This window comes from Chiloscyllium plagiosum, unplaced genomic scaffold (assembly GCF_037043375.1).
Source record: "Chiloscyllium plagiosum isolate Xiang-an unplaced genomic scaffold, Cpla_swu_hap1 HiC_scaffold_21, whole genome shotgun sequence".
Taxonomy (NCBI): domain Eukaryota; kingdom Metazoa; phylum Chordata; class Chondrichthyes; order Orectolobiformes; family Hemiscylliidae; genus Chiloscyllium; species Chiloscyllium plagiosum.
The window spans coordinates 10,568,485-10,581,868 of record NW_028270159.1 but is presented as its reverse complement, the minus strand read 5'-3'; the positions used below and the strand labels follow the sequence as shown (position 1 = coordinate 10,581,868).

General features: G+C 46.1%; 1 long non-coding RNA gene across 2 annotated transcripts in view; it reads right to left on the bottom strand.

The window, feature by feature from the left end:
- LOC122564958 (uncharacterized) overlaps positions 1–13,384 on the bottom strand; it is a 50,290-nt gene that overhangs the window by 2,813 nt on the left and 34,093 nt on the right. The window lies entirely within an intron of this gene.

The window sequence follows — 13,384 nt, the reverse complement described above, 5'->3', positions numbered from 1 at the left end:
TCTCCCTCAGAATATTGCATCTAGTATTTGTATTCAGGGTAGACCATTTAAGATGGAAATTAGGAGACATTTCTTCACCCAAGAAATGGTGAGCCTGCGGAATTCATTACCACAGGAAGTAGTTGATGCCAAAACATTGAATGTATTCAAGAGATAGCGAGGTATTGCACTTGGGGCGAATGGGATCAAAGGTTACCGGAAGAAAGCAGGATTTGGCTATTGAGTTCGATGGTCAGTCATGATCATGATAAATGGCGGAGCAGTTTTGAACGGCCTCCTCCTGCTCTGATCTCCTAAGTTTCTATGTTTCTATAGATTGCCTTTAATGTTGGAATGAATTTCAAGTTGCTTTCAGGAGAAATAACCAAATATAATTAGACACTGATTTAATATGATTTCCAGGTAAGACACTTCTGTTTCAAAGAGTGTGGTGCTGGAAAAGCACAGCCGGTCAAGCAGCATCTAAGGAGCAGGAGGATCGACGTTTCGGGCATAAGCTCTTCATCAGGAATGAAGCCTCATTCCTGATGAAGGGCTTATGCCCAAAATGTCAATACTCCTGCTCCTCAGATGCTGCCTGACCAGCTGTGCTTTTCCAGCACCACACTCTTTGAATCTGATCTCTAGCATCTGCAGTCCTCACTTTCTCCTCAGACATTTCTGTTGTGTGATAATGGCCTGAGAGTTTCTGTATGTTTGACATTGGTGTTTTCTGATATCTGCTATGAAGATCATATTTGTGTTGAGACAGGTATCTTGAAGTTTATTAATAGCAACAATCCAATCCAAAAATGTGCAGGTTAGGTGGATTGGCCATGCTAAATTTCTCATGGTGTCCAGGTTAGGTGGATCAGCAGGGTTACAGGGATAAGGTAGGGGTGTTGGGTCTGGGTGGGATTCTTTACAGAGGGTTGGTGTGAACTCGATGGGATAAATGTCCTGCTTCTACACTGTAGGGATTCTATGATCAATTAAAGCAAAGTATTATGACCATTGGAGACAAAACAAAAACAGAAGTGCTGGAGAAATTCAGCAGGTCTGGAATCAGGAGTGAAGAAAGAAAGCAGGGTTAACACTTCAGGTCTGATATGTTTCTTCTTTGGAACTTTGTGTTTATTTGTCCCATGCTGGCTGATAAAACTATGCAAAATAGGGCCTGGTCTCGATACGTAAAAGTTCCGTGGCTGCTGGAGATTGGAAACAAAAGCAGGAAGTGCTTGAAAACCATACAGTCAGCATCTGAGAGGAGAGAATCAGTGTCAATATTTCAGGCCTAAAATGGCTCATCTTCAGAACTGAATGGGCTGGAAAAGTGATGGATGTTATGATGTTAGACAAAGAAGACAGATAGTAAGTACCAGAGAAAAGGAGAAATGGAACGTTAATGGTGGTGAAGAAGTGCTGCAGATGTACAGTCAGTGTTAATAGCAGAAATCAGGTCAGCTCTGAAATCCATACAAACAAGACATCGAGTAGTCAAAATAGAGGACAGTGTTCATAACTTGTGTAGATGTATCTGCCTATCTTTAACCAGATCTCACTCTCCAAGAGCAGTGTCAGTCAACATGACCAACCGGACTAAGCGGTCAGACCTTCTATCTAGTTTACCTTCAAAGAGGTGACATTAACTAGATTTATTCACAGCTACCAAAAAGGCAAACTTGCAAATCGAAATAAGAAGTCATAAAAAGCACACACGCACAAATCAGTTTGTCAATAACTCTCTGCCGCAAAATTAATTGCCTTGAGGGGACAGGAATGTGAGAGAAGCAAAGCATTTTACTGCTAAAAGCACTCTGCGCACAGACTGTGACAGAGCTGCCTTAAAACCCCATTTAAAAAGCCAATTAATAGGTTTCAATGACATAAATCACGGCTGCCATGTTTCAAAACCCTTAAACTATCCATTACTTTAATATTAGGCAGTCCCTACACCAGTGGTAATCATTGCAGCTCCTGGGAGATGGTGATGGCCTCATCTCATTGTCACTGCACTGTTAATCCAGAGACCCAGATAATGTCCTAGGGTCCCCAAACGCGCCACGGCAGATGGTGGAATTTGAATTAGGAGTTGGGAGTCTAATGATAACCTTGAATCCATTGGGGAAATACCCATCTGTTTCACTAATACCCTTCAGAGAAAGAAACTGCCATCCTTACCTAGTCTGGCCTACATGTGACTCCAGACCCACAATAATATGGTTGTCTCTTAACTGCCTTCTGGGCAATTAGAGATGGGCAAGAAATGCTGGCCCAGCCAGTGACACCCTCGTCCTATGAATAAATAATTAATTTTGTGAATATTAATTTTACTTTTGAGTTTTCACCCTCCAGTGTTTGTAATTAAATCTCTTCATCATTTCATGTCACCAAGTAAGGAAGAGTTGGCGATAAGGCAGGAGTGGATGGGTATTGTAGTTACCTAATAGTGAACATCCCAACACAAAGCACTAAAGATGGCATTGAGATCTTGTGCTCCAATATTCATTTCTTTTATATTTGTTAGGGGTAACTGGCGCGGTCAGCATTTAATGCCACTCCCTTATGGCCGTTGAGAGGTGATGATGAGCTGCCTTCTTGAATCACTGTAGTCCACGCAGTGCAGGCACACCCATAGTACAGTTAGGGATGGAGTCCCAGGAGTTTGACTCAGTGACACTGAAGGAACATTGATATATTTCCAAGTCAGGATGATGAAGGGGAACATGCAGGGGTTGGTGTTCTTGTTATCTTTGACCTTCTAACTGATCCAGGTTGTGAGTTTCTCTGTGCTGTTAAAGGAGTCTTGGTGAGGTGCTGCACCTCTGGCACACACCACTGCTACTATGGCTCCTTCCACAGCACTGTCCAAACTTGCAACTTTTACCATCGAGAAGGACAAGGGCAGCAGAAACATGGGAATACCACCCCTCTGCAAATTCCCCTCCACTCACTATCCTGTCTTGGAAATAGACCGCTGTTCTATCATTGTGGCTGGATTGACATTCTGGAACTCTCTCTCCCTCAGAAGGATACAGCTGCGATTGGCTGTCTCCATTTCCTTTTTTTTAAGTGAAAAAGCTGCCATGAATGTACAAATTCCTGCCTGCTTGCTTCGGAGCATCAAAAAGTATGTTTTTTATTCAATGTAATTCTGCTATTGAAACTTGTTTATTAAATAATATGGACTGCGCGAGTAGATACGATGGAAACCAATTTAAGGTCATCACTGAGCCTCACAGTCTAACACATTTGTGATAGAATCATTTTACAGAATTTGCTCAGACAGCTTCTGACACACCTATGGGGCAGGTGGGACTTGAACATAGCCCTTTTGCACCAGAAATAACGACACAATACTGTGCCATAAGACTCTTGGAAGCTATTCCAGAATATGTGCAGGTCAGGTGAATTGGCCATGCTAAATTGCCCATAGTGTTAGATGCACTAGTCAGGGGAAATATAAGGAAATGAGTCTGGGTGGGTTACTCTTTGGAGGATCAGTGTGGACTTGTTGGGCCAAAGGGCCTGTTTCCATGCTATAGAGAATCTAACCTAATCTTATATAAGTGCATTGAGGGTGTATCTACAGCACACGGACTGCAGCCGATCAAGAAAATGGTCAACCTGGGGCAAATAGATAAAAGCAATAAATTCCGGCCAAGTCATCAAAACCCACATCCAACATTGCACTATACACAAACAGGCACTCCTATACACACATACACACATACACACAGACACACATGTACACAGACACGCACACAGACACTCACACATGCATCCTCTCAGAGACTTAGACCACTCTACACTCACGCACACACATATACACTCTCTCTCACAGACACTCACAACCCCCCACTCCACACACACATATACACTCTCTTTCACAGACACTCACAACCCCCCACCCCACACACACACACTCTCATACTCACACATGCACCCCCTCACAGACTTAAGACACTCTACACTCACATACACACATATATACTCTCTTTCTCTCACTCACAACCCCCCAACCCAGACAGACAGAAAGGCACACACGCACACACACACACACAAAGACCCACATGCAAACATATTCATATACATATACGTTTGTGGGGTGAATTTGGACTTGCAGAGTTACATTGTACTTTGCTCAAAAACTGCATGAATTAATGTAAAACTCTCATTTTTAGTTTACAATCAGTCTAAACATTTTGGCAAAGACAGAGAGCACAGGGGGCTAACACCTTCAACATATTGTCTAGCTAATACCAATTGTTACAGTTAACCAGAGAATGCAACTTTTAAAAAAAGGTTTTGTGATTTACACATGAAAGAGGTGAAACTATCATAGTATTCTAACAGATGAAAGCCTCAACAAACAATTAAGGTATCATTCAATGTATAATTTCAGTTACATCACACTGTAAACTTTTGCTGTAAATTCTGTGTCGAACAATTGTGCCCTCCACAACCACCTGATGAAGGAGCAGAGCTAGTGCTTCCAATTAAACCTGTTGGACTATAACCTGGTGTTGTGTGATTTTTAACTTTGTGCACCCCAGTCCAACATCGGCATCTCTAAATCATCACATCCAACGAACAAGTGAGAAAAGTTTAAAATCCCTGCCACTGTATTTATTACAACTTAAATAAATTGGCAGTAGCTGCTTTTGGGGAAGAATATCATTTTATTGTGTTCAAAGGAAATTCAGAGTGTTGTTTGTAGTGCAATGGTATAGGGCCTAAAGAGGTTGCCATGGTGATGTTAATGGCCTGGTTTTTGCTTGACCTGTATGTGATTGACAGTGTGACTGGAAGTAAGATGAAAACCGTGTCCTTCCTCACTAAAAATGTTAACCAAATAATACAAGCTTGAAATTACTCACAACATACTTGAATGACTTTCTTTGGTTTTAATGTGAACTGTTTATTTCGAATGATTCTACACCTCATTTAAATAAGAACCTGGACATCACATCAAGTCCTGAGACCTGAGTGCCGCTGACAGATCAAACACAGCCCTAATTACTGTTAACAATATAAACAAAAAAGTGAAAGAACTGTGGATGCTGGAAATCAGAAACAAGAACAGAAATTGCTGGAAAAACGCAGCAGGTCTGTGAAGATAAAATAGAGCTAACATTTTGGATCCAGTGACCCTTCTTCAGAACTGAGTTTTTCCAGCAATTTCTGTTTTTGTTACTGTTAGAAATGTGATAGTGAGTCCTTTCATAAGCACTGAAATCCAGATACATTGAGGTATAGGGAGAGACCTTGGATTAATCCTTCATTCCAAGAGCACTGCGGTGTTGCTAGATTTCCTATTCAAAGACAAATCTGAAACCGGAGAAGACTGTTACATTCTCAACTCTTGCATGTTGTCCTTTTCAGAGCTAAATGAATGAACCAAGTAAATAGATATTGTCATATGACCACAGGCTCTCTGCACTGAAGTATTCAAGGTGCAGGCTGTGTCTGGAGATATCTCTCTACTGTATATTTTAGTTTAGCTGTAAATAAACCACTTATAGATCTTCAAGTACAAGGAAAATATGTGTTTCTTTGTGTTACATTTAGATAACATAACATGGGACGGCAGGTTGGCTCAGTGGTTAGCATTGCTGCCTCACAGCCCTAGGGACCCGGGTTCGATCCCAACCTCGGGTGACTGTCTGTGTGGAGTTTGAACATTCTCCCCGTGTCTGCGTCGGTTTCCTCCAGTTTCCTCCCACAGTCCAAAGATATGCAGGTCAGGTGAACTGGCCATGCTAAATTGCCCACAGTGTTAGGTGCATTAGTCAGAGGGAGATGGGTCTGGGTGGGTTACTCTTCGGAGGGTCTGTTTCCACTTGTTGGCCCGAAGGGCCTGTTCCCACACTGTAGGGAATCTAATCTAAAAAAGACTAGCATTACAGGGCAATATTCTAGAAACAGCCAGTTTCCCAGCAGAAGGGAGAAGAATCTCACTCTCATTGATTGAAGCAACAGTCTCCATTGGATTTCAGAAATGACAAGTTAGGATAACAAGAGCAAATCTTTGGGCAAATGTGCATCAATTAAAGAAACCCAGCATAGATGCATTAAGGTCAATGAAAACAGAAATTGCTGATGAAATAATGCAGGTCAGGCATCCTCTATAGAGAGAAACATAGGGTTGATGTTTCGATTGTGGTCACTCTTCATCAGAATTGTTGGAAACGGTGATATTTATACTGTGCGTGTGTGTGTGTGTGCATGCACGCATGTGCGTGTGTGTGTGCATGTGTGTGGCTGTCTGCCTGTTGGGGGCAGGAGGGAGATTACCATAGGGGGAATTGGAACCCAGGGATAGGGAAAGGGGCCAAGCAGATGAGGGGATTATTGACAGTAAGCCTGGACACAAGGAAACTGGATAAATGATAATGAGAGCTAAGAGTAGGTGAGAATGGGTTGGCTGTCCTCAGCAGAGGCCTCACCTTCATTCCCCTACGCTCTCGGATCAACGAATTCAACACTCGGCGTGACATCGAACAATTCTTCCGCCGCCTTCGCCTCCGCGCCTACTTCTTCAACCAGGATTCTCGCCCACCCTCTGACGACCCCTTCTCCCGCCTCCAACACACCCCATCCACCTGGACACCCCGTGCTGGCCTATTACCCGCCCTCGATCTCTTCATAGCCAACTGCCGCCGCGACATTAACCGCCTCAACTTCTCCACCCCTCTTACCCACTCCAACCTCTCACCCTCGGAACGTGCAGCCCTCCACTCCCTCCGTTCCAACCCCAACCTCACTATCAAACCAGCAGACAAGGGAGGCGCGGTAGTAGTTTGGTGCACCGACCTTTACACCGCTGAGGCTAAACGCCAGCTCGCGGACACTTCCTTCTACTGCCCCCTTGACCATGACCCCACCTCCCACCACCAAACCATCATCTCCCAGACCATCCATAACCTCATCACCTCAGGGGATCTCCCATCCACCGCCTCCAACCTCATAGTCCCACAACCCCGCACCGCCCGTTTCTACCTCCTGCCCAAAATCCACAAACCTGACTGCCCCGGCCGACCCATTGTCTCAGCCTGCTCCTGCCCCACCGAACCCATCTCTGCATACCTCGACACGGTCCTGTCCCCCTTAGTCGAAGAACTCCCCACCTACGTTCGGGACCCCACCCACGCCCTCCACCTCCTCCACGATTTTCGCTTCCTCGGTCACCAACGCCTTATCTTCACCATGGACATCCAGTCCCTGTACACCTCCATCCCCCATCACGAAGGACTCAAAGCCCTCCGCTTCTTCCTTTCCCACCGTACCAACCAGTACCCTTCCACTGACACCTTCCTTCGACTGACTGAACTGGTCCTCACCCTGAACAACTTCTCTTTCCAATCCTCCCACTTCCTCCAAACCAAAGGTGTAGCCATGGGCACCCGCATGGGCTCCAGCTTTGCCTGCCTCTTCATAGGATATGTGGAACAGTCCATCTTCTGCAGCTACACCACCCCCCACTTTTTCCTCCGCTACATCGATGACTGTATCGGTGCTGCCTCGTGCTCCCACGAGGAAGTTGAACAGTTCATCCACTTTACCAACACCTTCCATCCCGACCTCAAATTTACCTGGACCGTCTCAGACGCCTCCCTCCCCTTCCTAGACCTTTTCATTTCTATCTCGGGCGACCGAATCAACACGGACATTTATTATAAACTGACCGACTCCCACAGCTACCTAGACTACACCTCCTCCCACCCTGCCCACTGTAAAAACACCATCCCATATTCCCAATTCCTTCATCTCTGCCGCATCTGCTCCCAGGAGGACCAGTTCCAAATCCGTACAACCCAGATGGCCTCCTTCTTCAAGGACCGCAATTTCCCCCCAGACGTGGTCGACGATGCCCTCCACTGCATCTCTTCCACTTCCCGCTCCTCCGCCCTTGAGCCCCACCCATCCAACCGCCACCAGGACAGAACTCCACTGGTCCTCACCTACCACCCCACCAACCTCCATATACAGCGTATCATCCGCCGTCATTTCCGCCACCTCCAAACGATCCCCACCATCAGGGATATATTTCCCTCCCCTCCCCTATCAGCGTTCCGAAAAGACCACTCCCTCCGTGACTCCCTCGTCAGGTCCACACCCCCCACCAACCCAACCTCCACTCCAGGCACCTTCCCCTGCAACCGCAAGAAATGCAAAACTTGCGCCCAAACCTCCTCCCTCACTTCCCTCCAAGGCCCCAAGGGATCCTTCCATATCTGCCACAAATTCACCTGCACCTCCACACACATCATCTATTGCATCCGCTGCACTCGATGTGGCCTCCTCTATATTGGGGAGACAGGCCGCCTACTTGTGGAACGGTTCAGAGAACACCTCTGGGACACCCGGACCAACCCAACCCAACCACCCCGTGGCTCAACACTTCAACTCCCCTTCCCACTCCACCAAGGACATGCAGGTCCTTGGACTCCTCCATCGCCAGACCATAGCAACAAGACGGTTGGAGGAAGAGCGCCTCATCTTTCGCCTAGGAACCCTCCAACCACAAGGGATGAATTCAGATTTCTCCAGTTTCCTCACTTCCCCTCCCCCCACCTTGTCTCAGTCAAATCCCTCAAACTCAGCACCGCCTTCCTAACCTGCAGTCTTCTTCCTGACCTCTCCACCCCCACCCCACTCCGGCCTATCACCCTCACCTTGACTTCCTTCCACCTATCGCATTTCCAAAGCCCCTCCCCCAAGTCCCTCCTCCCTACCTTTTATCTTAGCCTGCTGGGCACACTTTCCTCATTCCTGAAGAAGGGATTATGCCCGAAATGTCGATTCTCCTGTTCCTTGGATGCTGCCTGACCTGCTGCGCTTTTCCAGCAACACATTTTCAGTCCTGTGCTATGCACAAGTCGAGAGTGTGTTGCTGGAAAAGTACAGCAGGCCAGGCAGCATCTGAGGAGCAGGAGAATTGACATTTCGGGCAAAAGTCCTTCATCAGGAATGAGGCTGTCAGCTGAGAGGGTGGTGAGATAAATGGGAGTGGGGTGGAGCTGGGGGAAGGTAGCTGAGAGGGGGAGTTGAAGTGGTCAGCCATGCGGCAGTGGGGTTGGTTGGTGTTGGTGCCCTGGAAACTCCCCCAACAACTCTGCCAAGGACATGCAGGTCCTGGGCCTCCTTCATCGCCACTCCCTTACCACCCGACGCCTGGAGGAAGAAAGCCTCATCTTCCGCCTCGGGACCTTTCAACTCCATGGTATCAATGTGGATCTCACCAGTTTCCTCATTTCCCCTCCCCCCACCTCATCCCAGATCCAACCTTCCAACTTGGCCCTGTCCTACCTGTCCATCGTTCTTCCCAGCTATCCGCTCTACTCTCCTCGCTGACCTATCACCATTACCCCCACCTCCATCTACCTATGGCACTCTCAGCTACCTTTCCCCCAGCTCCACCCCCCTCCCATTTATCTCACCAACTCCTTGACTCACAGCCTCATTCCTGATGAAGGGCTTTTGCCTGCAACATCGATTCTCCTGCTCCTCGTTTGCAGCCTGACCTGCTGTGCTTTTCTAGCACCACACTCTCAACTCTGATCTCCAGCATCTGCAGTCCTCACTTTCTCCCTGTGCTATGCACAAGATGGGGACTGAGGTGGTGTTGAGGTCGAGTTGAGCAGATGGGTGGAGACAGTGCTCAGAGAGAGAGAGGTACAGAAGAGGGAGTGCTGAAAACAATCCATGTCATGTGAGAGTAGGACTATTATAGGAAGGATATTATTAAGCTGGACAGGATTCAGAAAGGATCACCAAGATGTTGCCAGGAATGGTCTGAGTTATAACGAGAGGTTGGATAGACTGGGACTTTTTTCACTGGAATGTAGGAGGTTGAGAGATGACCTTATAGAGGTTTATGAAGTAATGAGGGGACTGGATAAGCTGAATGGTAGGTGTCTTTTCCCTACGGTGGTGGATTTCAAGACCGGGGCATGAATAGGAAGGGTTTGGAGGGATATGGGCCGGGTGCTGGCAGGTGGGACTAGATTGGGTTGGGATATCTGGTCGGCATGAATGAGTTGGACTGAAGGGTCTGTTTCTGTGTTGTACATTTCTATGCAACGTTTTTTACACAGAGAGTGACTTGCTTGTAGAATGAACTTCCAGACAAAGTGATAGATGTGAGTACAGTAACAACATTTAAAAGACATTTAGACAACTACGTGAATAAGAAATCTTTGAAGAAAAATGGGCCAGGCCAGGTAGGCGGGACTAGTTTACTTTGGGATTATGGTCGGCATGGACTGGTTGGACCGAAGGGTCTGTTTCTGTGCTGTATGATTCTATGACTATGGCTGACAATGGATAAGAATGGGCTGGCTGTATTTTTACCCACCTCCCACCCTTGGTCCCTGTCAGTGACACGGGCTGGAAAATCCTTGCTGCTGTCAATTCTGATGAAGAGTCAGCCGACTACTCGAAACATTAACTCTATGCGGATATTACCAGACCTGCTGAGTTTTGCCGGGAATTTCTGTTTTTGCTTACTCTGAGTCTATCTCCAGCATCCGCAGTTCTTTGTTTTGTTTCACTAATCATCTGCTTTGAGTATATTGTCTGACGCAGTAACAGAAGAGATTGATGAGGGTAATGCAGTTGATGTGGTGTCCAAAAGGCATTTGGTACCATTGCCCCTTGACGTGCTTGTAGCTCATGCAATAAAATAAACAGTAGCAATATCAAATTCTCACTGATCGAAAGCTGTGGCCAATGGTGAACAGCTGTTTTACGATACAGAGGAGTGTTGAGGGGTGGGTGGTGATGGTTGGCAGGAGTTATGGGAGTGGAGGGGGTATTCCCAGGAACCCGAGTTTGGTTCCTGCTTTTCGTGATGTATATTAAAGAATTTTGAAATCTAGAGATGACACAATACTTAGCAATCTCTAAGGAGGACAGTAATAAACTTCAAGAGGTCACAGGCTGCTATAATGAACAGACCAGTGAAATGGAAGTGAAATTTGATAAGGGAAATATGTGTGAAGTGATTCATTTTGGCGGGGGGGTGGGGTGATGGAGGAAGATAAAAACAATTGTAAAAGGGCTGAGGGAGCAGAGAGACCCGGTGCGTTTGTGCACAAATTATTGAAGGTGCCAGAGCAGTGGTTGGAGTCAGTAAGGCATTCAGATCCTGGGTTTTAGAATGGGGACATGGACACCAAAAGCAAAGCCATTACAATAAAAACCAAAAGAATTGCAGATGCTGTAAATCAGAATGTAACACAGAAACTGCAGGCAAAGCTCAGCAGGTCTAGCAGCATCTGTGAAGAGAAATCAGAGTTAACGTTTCGAGTGCAGTGACCCTTTGTCAGAAGTTACAATAAACCTGTATTAAACACTGGCTTGGCTTCACCTGCAGTAATGTTGTCTAGTTCTGGGCCCCGCACTTCAGGAAGAGTCAAAGGCATTAGAGACAGGGCACAGAAAAAATCTATGAGGATCATTCCAGAGGTGAGCAACATCTGCCATGTGGACAGGGTGGAGAATCTCACTTTGGAGAGAAGATTTGATAGAGATGTTCAAAATCATGAGGAGTCTGGGCAGAGTAGCAAAGGACAGACTATTCATGTTGTTGGAAGGATCAAAGACCAGAGGACAGCATTTAAAGTGATTACCAAGAGAAGCAAAGCAACACGAGGAGAAACATTTTTTTACACAGTGAGTGGTTAGGACTGGAACGTACAGCCTGGGAACTGTGGTGGGGGCATGTTCAATTGAGGTTTTCAAAAGAGAATTGGATAATTATCTGAGAAGGAAACATGGAGGGCTATGAGATTAGGGAAATTGCACTTGGAGTGGGCTGGCATAAACACAATAGACCAAATAGCCTCCTCGGTGCTTTTGCCATTCTACATATTTTCTGATCAACCAGTTGAGAGATGTTATTGCATAACCCTGGAGCAGTTGGGACTTGAACCTGGCTCTGAGGCAGGGACACTACCACTGCACCACAACCACTTGCATTCTGATGATAGACCCTGATTCAGTTGATAGTTGACTCACCAGCAAGTTTGTGCTGATACCATTTCTAACAAAATCTGGTTTGAGCAATTGAGTGTTACTCAGAATAATAGCAGACTCAGATCAGAAAACCACCGAAACATCAGTACAGGAAAAGGTCATTCAGCAAATTCAAATCTTGAAAGTGCTGGACAAGCTCAGCAGGACTTCCGGTTCTGAAGAAGATTTATATCAGACTCAAAATGTTAACTTTTGTTTTGCTCTGCACAGACAATGCAAAGTCATCTGGACTTCTCCAGCACTTCCTGTTTTCGTTTCAGATTTCCAGCTTCCATATGACTTTGCTTTTATGTTATTCAGCAGACTTCATTTCAGAGTTCTTGTAGAGGCTTTTAATACCCAGGTCAGAAGTCACATGTCACCAGGTTACAGTCCAACCAGTTTATTTGAAACCACAAACTTTTGGAGCACAGTTCCTTCCTCAGGCCACGTTTTAATATCCAGTTAGCAAGTCACTACTTGTGGGGCTCATTACCAAATGCAGTCGCTGAGGCAAGTTGCACTGATGTATTCATGGGAAATCTGAGATTAAGTATGTGAGGGAATAAAGGGATAAAAGGAGGAAAAGCCTTGCACATGTATGATACCTTGCGCAACCACTGGGTGCCTCAACACACATTTTACAGCCAATGAAACGCTCCTGAAGTGTAGTCACTGTTTCAAATGTAACAAATTCAGCAGCCTACTCGCACTCAGCAAACTCCCACACTCAGCAACGTGCTCACAATCAGAGAATGCTTTTTTGTAATGTTACTTGAGAGTTAAATATCAGCCTATTTTTCTTTGATTAGTGTCAATTAAATCTTCTCCATCCACCTGACGATAGTGAACAAGGTGGCAGTTGGAAGTTTCATGTGGACTCCATGCAGCTGGCAGTGCAGCACTCCCTCAGTTTTGCACTGTTGCGTTACTGATTGAACACATGACACATTCTCTTTATTTATTTATTCATTCAATTTGTGGGATGTGGGTGTCGCTGGCTGGGCCCAGTACTTATTGCCCAAGCCTAGTTGCCCCTTGAGAAGGTGGGGGTGAGTTGCCTTCTTGAACCGCTGCAGTCCACCTGCTGTGGGATGACCCACAATGCCCTTAGGGAGGCAAATGCAGGATTTTGTCCCAGCAACAGTGAAGAAATGATTATATATTTCCAAGTCAGGATGGGGTGTGGCTCAGAGGGGAACTTGAAGTTGGTGCTGTTCCTACATAGCTTCTGCCCTTGTCCTTCTGTATGGACGTGGTTGTGGGTTTAGAAGGTGCTGGCTGAGGATCTTTGGTGAATTTCTGCAGTGCATTTTGTGGATAGTACACACTGCTGCTACTGAGCCTCAGTGGTGGAGGGAGTGGATGCTTGTGGATGTGACGC